This window comes from Sus scrofa, chromosome 1, assembly GCF_054392235.1.
Source record: "Sus scrofa isolate SSC_HxYL_T2T_F1_AM1 chromosome 1, Sscrofa_HxYL_maternal_Yorkshire_Landrace_v2.0, whole genome shotgun sequence".
NCBI lineage: Eukaryota > Metazoa > Chordata > Mammalia > Artiodactyla > Suidae > Sus > Sus scrofa.
Genome location: NC_139383.1, coordinates 236,555,938 through 236,566,356, shown reverse-complemented (window position 1 = coordinate 236,566,356; position 10,419 = coordinate 236,555,938).

The window sequence follows — 10,419 nt, the reverse complement described above, 5'->3', positions numbered from 1 at the left end:
CCATTTTCTGTGCTACAGTTTATCCATATACCTACTGAAGGATATCCGTTGCTTCCAAGTTTGGGCAATTGTGAAAAAAGTTGTTATAATCATCAATGTGTAGGTTTTGTGTGCAATTTAAGTTTTCACCTACTTCAGGTAAATACCCATTGTAATTGCTGGATTATATTGTAAGAATATATTTGGTTTTCTAAGAAACCACCAAGCTGCCTTCCAAAATGGTACAAGCATTTTGCGTTCCTACCAGAACTGTTGCTCTACATCTTCAACATGGTGTTGTCAGCATTCTGGATTTTGTCTGATCTAATAGGTGTGCAGTTAAATCTCATCATTCTGATTTATATTTCCTTGATGACATATATGGAGCATCTTTAGTATTCTTATTTTGCCATCTCTATGTCTTTGATGAGGTGTCTGGTAATGTCTTTGGCCCATTTTTTAATTGAGTTTTCTTACTGAGCTTTAAGAGTTCTTTCTATATTTTGGATAATGGTACCTTATCAGATGTATATTTCGCAAATACAGTCTGTAACTTGTCTTCTTGCTTTTGGGCTTTTATTAATTTTAATATTCTAGAGTGATGATTTCTAGAGCTTGGCAAGAGAGTTTGATAACAAGACTGGTTGCATTAAGTTGTATAGCGAAAAGATAAAGACCCCTAACCTTTTAAAACATTCCATTTAAAGTGATTAGAATTATTCTTTTCAGGGTTATGTTAAATGAAATTCTTTGCAAGTAACTGAACGTGGGCAAATGTCTCCTAAATAATGTAATAGTACCATGTTAGGCATACTAGTATTATAATTGTATTTTTTAAATTGGTAATACATGCACACAGCTTGAAAACAAATTTATCAATATACATTGAGAAGCAAAGCCTCTTATCTTGTTGCATGAGCCCCATTCCAAATATCACATTTTAGGTAACTCATAACTTGGAAAGTTTTGACCTTCCACATGTAAACATTTGTATACAGAGTTTTAATTTGACTCTCATTTGCTTAATTATTTGCGAGTTTCTTGTGATTTTTGTTATAAATTTAGCTTATATAATTTTGGAGAGAATGATGGGTGTCGTTTCTAACTGATTAGCAATGAGATATAGCTTTAAACTACATAGAAAATTCTCATGGGTGAAGCACCACATTGTTAATGAAAAGTAATCTGAAATTTGATAAAGCGGTTTCTTATGTTTGTACATTCTGCTTTAAAGCAAATGTACTTGAACAACAGAATACAAAAGTGCTGTTTAATGCTTATTATTTTTACACACAAACATCGGTTTTTAATTCATATAAAAGCAAAAAGCATCATTTTGTGTTTTCCCCCAGAGTGCATTTCTGTTAGAGTTCTAGAAGTAAAAGTTAAATCATATTGTGGCATAAACTTAACAGCAAGATGACCAAAGTTAGATGTTATCTTCTAGTTGGTTAACAATCTGTTTTGAATATGTTTTTTTTTCCTGATGGTTTTGATTAAAACAATCATTGCAATCCAGGCAAATTTAAAAATGGTAACTAATTCTTCCTTTTATATCCTCTGCCCTCTTCCATCCCCTTTACTAAGAATGCATTCAAACATGCAAATTAGAATACCATGCAAATAAATGACTTTGTTTTGTTTTGTTTTTAGGACCACATCTGGGGCATATGGAGGTTCCCAGGCTAGAGGCTGAATCAGCTACAGCTGCTGGCCTGCACCACAGCCACAGCAACATCAGATCCGAGCCGAATCTGCGACCTACACCACAGCTCATGGCAAAGCCAGATCCTTAACCCACAGAGCAGGGCCAGGGATCAAACCTTCCACCTCATGGTTCCTAGTCAGATTCGCTTCTGCTGCACCACAATGGGAACTCCAACTTAGATTTTTTTTTTTTAAAGCATTTCTTTACTGAAAATTAACTCACCCTGATGTTCTGTTTCTATATCTAACTCTACGAGAAATGTTCTTCCTTACTAGGGTGATTTTTCTTAAGGTACCCCTTCCCTAGACATAGCCCCCAATGTACTAATAGCACCAACGTACAAAAAAATACTGTCTTGCACAAATTACTACTGCAAAAAGTAATTCTGTAAAAGTTACGATACTTGAATAGTTAATGTGCCACCCTGCTTATTAGCCTTTAGCATCTGTGTTACGTTTACACGCCTGCCAAAATTATCTATGTTTGAACATTTTTCATTTTTACCAATTCTGTGGCTTTTATTTGGTTGGCATGAAATTTAGATTGATTTGAATATCTGAAACAACACAACCAGTTTTTATAGTGGCTAGATTATATATCAGGCGACAAAAATAATATAACACAATTTTGCAGAGATTGAACAAAGTACTAATACCTGTTAGAAAAAAAGTGAAATCTGGGAGTTCCCGTCCTGGCTCAGTGGTTAACGAATCCAACTATGAACCATGAGGTTGCGGGTTCGATACTTTGCCTCACTCAGTTGGTTAAGGATCCAGCATTGCCTTGAGCTGTGGTGTAGGTTGCAGATGCGGCTCGGATCCCAAGTTGCTGTGTCTCTGGCGTAGGCCAGTGGCTACAGCTCCAATTAGACCCCTAGCCTGGGAATCTCCACATGCCGCCGGTGCAGCCCTAAAAAGCAATAAATAAATAAATAAATAAATAAATAGAAAATCAGACTTTTAAAGTAGATTAAGGGGAGCACTCTTTACTTGATTGTGTCCAAGAGTTTTCTAGAAAGTTATCTTTAAGGACCCTAGTCAAATTGTCACAGCTAAATAATGACAAAATCTGCCCAGCTGACATAAGGCCCCAGTTTGGATTGAACATAGTATTTAGTCCTGGATTTGTAGCATTTCAGAAGTCAGTTGTTTAGTGTCTTGTATATGTAAAGCTTAAGTACCAATGGCTGCTTTTTACAATGAGCTGGATGTATGACATATAATAGAAGCCAGATGAAACAGGCCTATTAAAGATGTTACAAGAGTGTTCTTATGGGTTGCATCTGGGAAACTATTTTATCCTCTGGTGAGAACTGAAAAGAGCAAACAGATTCTTACATTTGATCCTGAACTTCCCCCTATGGCCAAAACATGCTGTGAGAGGAGGAAAAGTGAGGCATACATGGTTTTGGTTTTCAAAGAGATTATGAACTAGTGGAATAGATAAGAATGATCTGAACTACTGAGTTGGTGCTGTTGATTCTATAACTGAGAAAGTAAATTTATTTGAGTTTTTTAAGGATGGATGGTCAGAATTAATGTTGAATATCATCAGGTATATATCATTACTTGAGGCCGCTTCTCCCAGGAACAATAGTACCCCTTAGAAAATTTGTCACTGTTGCAGGTGAAGAGTAAATTTTTCATTCCAAGTTGGGAAACCAGGTGGTTAGATACTAGCTTTAAAGTCATTTCAGGTTTGTGACTCAAAAACTATGTGACTATGTGGTATCTTGAGTACCTGAGTGCCTTCACCTGTGCCAAATTTAAAGATTAAAATGATATTGCCTATAACACTTAGTAATGTCAAGCGCATTATAAATGCTTGGTACAAATTTGGTGTTTAGGCATTACACAACTAACAACCCTTGAAAAAAAACAATATTCTCAGATGTTTAAAAGGCCAGATTCTGCTCTGTTCAGTGTACTAGTTATTTTGCAGCCACCTAAAATTCGAATCTGAGCTGCAGCTTGGGTCTCTGCAATATACAGTGCTGAATCCTTAATCCACTGAGCAATGCCAGGGTTCAAACCTGTATCCTCATGCACACTATGCCAGGTTCTTAACCAGCTAAGCCATAATGGAAATGCCAAGGCTGACACTTCTTAAGCTAGGATCCACATGTCCCTGAAATTGCAAGCAAAAATTTGGTGTGTTTCTTGGTAGAATTTTCAAATTGATCCATGACTCAAAGACGGCTCAGGATCTAAATGGCCTCCCTGGGAAGATTCTTGAGTATTTTAATAGGGAGCTAGCTATTATACAAGCCAGGAATACCAAATCTAACTTGTTCTACTACCCCTCAGACAATATTAAAAGAAAAGTGGTAACTTTTCTCTTGATAGAGGCAGTGGCAATGGCTCCATGGGCTGAAAGAGAAAATGAATTGGTGAATCACAAACATAGTCTTGTAGTCTTTTGAAAAATAATCTTGCCACTTTAGTTTGCCTTTCCCTTCTACTCCTCATCTCAAAATCTTATGACATCATAACATACAGGCTTACAAGCCAAGAAATGTGTTTCAAGCATGTTATCATACACAGAGATTGTCTTGACCTTGTAGGTCCAAATGTCCTCTCACAGCCTCGGCTGAATTGCCATGGTGTTATCCTCTGATGGAGGGGAACTAAACCATCTCTATATTATTATTTCCCAAGCTAGAGTAGAGAAGTCAAAGGTTACTCTGAGTCAATTCAGGACAACAGCACTTTATTACTTAGTGATCTTCCTTCTGGTACATACTTTGTCCCTGAACCCATATCCCAGCCTGTTATTGCTGAAAGAATCTCTTAGAATCAATCTTTGAAACTCTTCCAATGCTTATAATTCCCCCAATCTATTGATCCAGACAGAGAAAATGTTTGAAATTTGCCTAAATCTTGCCTAGAGTGGCAAGATGGCCTAAATCTTTTAACAGAGTCATTTCCAATCCTGTAGGTCACCAAAATCAACTGGAGAGCTAAAAACAACAAAGACAAAAGCACATACTTTGGTCTCCATTTGTTTTCACTAAATCAGAATATCTGGGAGTATCTGTAATTTTAACAGCTCTCCCCGAAAATGATTTTGTTAATCAGGTTTGGAAAACATTGTTTTGAGTATATGTCACTTCTCTCACAAACTAGACCCATGCAGTATAAAGAGGTGAACTTGGACAGTCCCATTTCCTCACTGAAATTATTGTTAAATACTGCTTTCTGTTTCTATGTATTATCCCCATTTTAAAGCAACGGTATGTGTGGTCTCTTGTCGGAAACCTTGTATTTATTGTTTTCTAATTACCATGATTTCTATCTAATATCACTTTTAGAGTATTTTGAAAAATGCTAAAGTAGGAACAAACCCATTTTGGTTATAATCCTATGGTTCTTCAATGTATAACTCAGACATTTCACCTGGAAAATTTTTCTCCAAAGTAACCACTTAATCACGTCGTTCTTTGAAAGTCAGTGAGACTCAACAATAAAACTCAAACAATAAATGCTGTAACTTTAGGCTTTGGAGCCTATCTACCAATCTCACTTGAAAATTCTTTGGTGGCACTTGCTCAATTTTCTGCAACTTCTCTGCTTGGGTACTCCATGCATTTTACCTCTTTGTGTCTTGATAACATTTATTTACCAACCAGCCTTGAAGGAAGTCTATTTAAAGCTGTAGTAGAAAAAAATTAAAAACAAAAAAACTCCAGTTTGTACTTCCCCAGTACTGGAGAAGAGTTAAAGGAAGGCAGTGGTAATAAAAGTTTTAGTAATATCACTTTTCTTTTTTTTTTTTTTTTTTTTTTGTCTTTTGTCTTTTTGTTGTTGTTGTTGTTGTTGTTGTTGCTATTTCTTTTGGGCCGCTCCCGCGGCATATGGAGGTTCACAGGCTAGGGGTTCAATCGGAGCTGAAGCCACCCGCCTACGCCAGAGCCACAGCAACGCGGGATCCGAGCCGCGTCTGCAACCTACACCACAGCTCACGGCAACGCCGGATCGTTAACCCACTGAGCAAGGGCACAGACGGAACTCGCAACCTCATGGTTCCTAGTCGGATTCGTTAACCACTGCGCCACGACGGGAACTCCCACTTTTCTGCTTCATTATATGAATTGTCTAGAAAAGTTTAGCAAGAATCCAAGATAAGGAAATCAGATAGTCAGAAATTAGGCAAAATACCCACTGCCAGTGCTCCCTGGCACAACTTTGGGATCTTGTTCAAAAGCATTTTTGGAACAGTAGGCACCTACTTATTAAGTGTAAGTGCATAATCAAAAGGTATATGAGTATGTAGTTATTACTTGGCTTCATCTCTCTAAATGCAATCCAGGGTCACATGAACACATGCTAAGGGAATAAAGAAGAATTATTAGAATGGCTTTTTGGTCCCAAGAGAGATGGGACAGAGTCATTCAGACAAGTGTGCCTCACGATCTTCCCAGGAACAGAGGAAGGGTCCCAGGGCTGGCATGAGGTACAGGTGACCTTAACTGAGGAGGCTGAGCATCCTTGAGTAACTGTGTCTCAGTGAAGAATGTAGTAGGAAAAAAATCAAGGACATTGAAATTAGACTCATTTTTTGCCTCAGTTCCTAATAGCATTGTGATATGGAGCACATTGTTTAACCTGTCTGTCTCTTCAGTGGGAAAGGGGGCCTAACAAGACAACTTTACAGATTCTTATACTAATTAAATGAAACAAAATCCAAAGAGGTAAGCACAGCGTTTAGCATACTTAAAAATATTTGCACACTTTCTTTGCCATCTCACCTTCACTCTGCCCCCTACTATCAAGCCAAGGTATTTCAGCCAAGTTAAGAAAGACCAGAGATCTAGGAAGGAGTGGCAGAGACATCAATGCCAAGTTTTCAATGATTATTATAAATGCAGATGGTTTATCTCCCACCCATTGAAGAGAAAGAGCTGTAACCATTGAGATGAACTCTGGTAGTAAAGTCCCTTGGGTAATGCTTTTCTAATCCAGATTACCTGTATTGCAAGAACAGATCATCAGCTATAGCCCAAGATAGATGGAGTTATGGGGGTCTAAGGGAGTTGCAGGCCTCTGTAAGGTATTTAGAAGGAAACGTGAGGCCCTAGACTCTAAAAAGCAGCAGATTTCAAGAAGTGGTTCACATAGTGGCAATTTCAGACAGAGTAGGTAGAATGATCACGTATGAAGCAATAGAGTTCTCCTTGAGATGAGAAATGTAATGACTTTGGGGACCTTCTAAAAGAAGGCAGTGATGAGCTACTGGGTATTTTTCTCCTCTTGATGTCTTTTGACTTGATTATTTGCTATGTGCTGGGCCATCTTTAATTTTACAGCACCTTCATGGTGACCTGTGATACACGAACTACAAATGAACTTCAGTGTAATCTGTTGTGGTAAATTATCTGTAGTTGCCTCTCCAACTCCCATGAATGGAACTGAACTAGATTTGACTTTATGTGTCAAACCAGAGCCAACTTGTTAAAGAAATTCCTCTTTATCTTTTCTTGCTTAGGGAATGATACCACAGTACATAAATATTTGAACATGACAAATATAATGTGGCATTTTCTACCTCTGCTACCAAAGTTAAGCCAAAGAGATTCATTGAGTTCATTTTATTTAGTCCATTATAAGAATCCCAGGGATTTGAGGAGTTCCCGTCATGGCGCAGTGGTTAACGAATCTGACTAGGAACCATGAGGTTGCGGGTTTGATCCCTGGCCTTGCTCAGTGGGTTAAGGACCTGGTGTTGGCCGTGAGCTGTGGTGTAGGTCACAGACGCAGCTCGGATCCCACGTGGCTGTGGCTGTGGTGTAGGCCGGTGGCTACAGCTCCGATTAGAACCCTAGCCTGGGAACCTCCATATGCCATGGGAGCAGCCCTAGAAAAGGCAAAAAGACAAAAAAAAAAAAAAAAAAAAAAAAAAAAAAAAAAAAATCCCAGGGATTTGAAACCAGTAGTTAATCATCTCCATAGCAAAGTTAGATCAATAATGAAAACTTAAAAAGCCCCGAGTTACAGAGTCATGGAGTCAGGACGCCATAGTGGTTCTTCAGTGATGCACTGACAACGATTTGGTCACACATTTAGCAGATATAACAAAAAAAGATAACTCCAAATGCAGTCCAATAATTACAAGCACTATTATTTACATGGCCGTATTTCACACCCCATATACAGGAGTCTTCTGACACTTGTTCTTCCTCCTAAAATGGTTTCTCATTGGTTGTATTCCAAGTTGGACATTTCATGCCAAACACAAAACAACTGTTTTGTTTGGTATTTAAAAAAATAATAATAACAACAACAAAAAACTTGCATCATGAAAGAACTTTTTTTTTTTTAATCAAACACAAGCTTTATTTATTTATTTTTGTCTTTTTGCCTTTTCTAAGGCCTCTCCTGTGGCATATGGAGGTTCCCAGGCTAGGAGGTCTAGTCGGAGCTGTAGCTGCTGGCCTATGCCACAGCCAGAGCAACACAGGAGCCAAGCCACATCTATGACCTACACCACAGCTCACAGCAACGCCAGATCCTTAACCCACTGTGCAAGGCCAAGGATCGAACCTGAAACCTCATGGTTCCTAGTCGGATTCGTTAACCACTGAGCCACAATGGGAACTCCAAAAGAACTGGTTTTTACTTGCCTTTGTTTTTCCTTCTTTCTTTCTTTTTTTTGGCCAAGTTTGCAGCATGCAGAAATTCGCAGGCCAGGGATTGAACTTTTGCCACAGCAATGACAATGCCAGATCCCTAACCATTAGGCCAACAGGGAATTCTAGCCTTTGTTTTTTCTGATATGAAATGATTTCTAAGAATTAATGGACCATTATACTTTTTAGCTTATGGCAACATTCTAAAAAATAAGTCATAAGAATCACTAAAACATCAAAAGTCTTTCCCTTACAAGTTCAGGATAAACAAGTGGGTTACCATAGCATTGTATGATATCGGTTATATACTCCATGTCTTAAAAGAGCACCATTAAGACTAGACACTGGTTGAAATGAACTGGATGTTTTGACTACTGAAGGAAGAATAAGAAGCGACAATATAAAACATAATTTTTCACATTGTTTGTCCTCTTTTTTAGTTGGAGATTCTAAAGGACAAAAATATTTTCTCACAGTTGAATTCATATATGTCAATTTACGTGTCTTTCACCTTTACTGATTTGCAAACTCTTTGTACCCACCTTTGTATCACCCATGTCCAACAGTGCCTTGCACATAGTAGGAACCTAAAGATGGTACCTCTCCTAAAGTTCGTGTTCTTTGTAAATCAAGTGTACACATTTCCTAGGACTACTGTAACAGATTACCAAACACTTGATGCCTTAAAATAGTAGAAATTAATTCTCTCACAATTCCTTTTTTGGTTGGTTGGTTGGTTTTTTTGTTTGTTTGTTTGGTTTGGTTTGGTTTTGGTTTGGTTTTTTTGGACCGCACCCTTGGCATGTGGAAGTTCCCAGGTTAGGGGTTGAATCAGACCTACAGCTGCTGGCCTGCACCACAGCCATAACAACACAGGATCTAAGCCATGTCTGCGACCTACACCACAGCTCACAGCAACGCCAGATCCTTAACCCACTGAGCAGACCAGGGATCAAACCCAAATCCTCATGATTCCTAGTCAGGTTTGTTAACCACTGAGCCATGAAGGGAACTCCTCTCTCACAATTCTTGAAGCTAGAAGTCTGAGATCGAGGCAGCCACAATTTTGGCTCCTTTTGGAGGTTCTGAGGGAGAGTCCATTCCAGATTCCAGAGAGGCATGGAATAAGCCTCTCCAGACTTCTGGTCACTACCAGCAATCCTTGACATTCCCTGGCTTGAGGCTGCATCACTCCAGTCTTTGCCCCTGACTTCACATGGCCTTCTTCTTGTGTGTCCATGAGTCTCTGTATCCAAATTTCTTTCTCCTTTCTCTTAGAAAAAGATTTAGGAATTCCCTTGTAGCTCAGCAGGTTAAGGATCCAGCATTGTCACTTCTGTAGCTCTGGTTACAGCTGTAGCATAAGTTCAGTCCCTGGCCTGGGAATTTCCACATGTTGCAGGAGTGGCCAAAAAACAAACAAGAAAAGATGTAGAGCTCTGCATAATCTAGTATGACCTCATCCTAAATATTGATTACATCTGAAAAAATTATTACTGAATAATATCATATTCCTAGGTACCAGGGATTAAGACATAAATGAATTTTTTTGGGAAACACAATCCAACCTACTCCAGAAAAGACATAATTAAGATTAGAATATGTGCCCAAGAAGTCTTGCTTTAACTATTATAATATAATGCAGAAAAAAACAATTATGTTGACTATGATCCAGATGTTTTCACATGAATATGAGTTATCAAGACTTTACTTACAATCTTCCCACAAATAAAAATTATATGAATGTGTACTGTTTCTTGAATGTGACAGATTCAATAAAGAAACCAATAGCTCCCTTGGAGAAGTACCATGATGATTCTAAAAACATTCATCTCCCTGTGATTGTGAGAAATACTGGTATTTATTTTCAATATTGATACATATTTTGTCTTTTTTTTTTTTTTTTTTTTTTTTTTTTGTCTTTTCTAGGGCTGCTTCCGAGACATATGGAAGTTCCCAGGCTAGGGGTCTAATCAGACCAACAGCTGCTGGCCTATGCCACAGCCATAGCAACACAGGAGCCAAGCCATGTCTACGACCTACACCACAGCTCACGGCAACGCCAGATCCTTAACCCACTGAGCAAGGCCAGGTATCAAATCCTCAA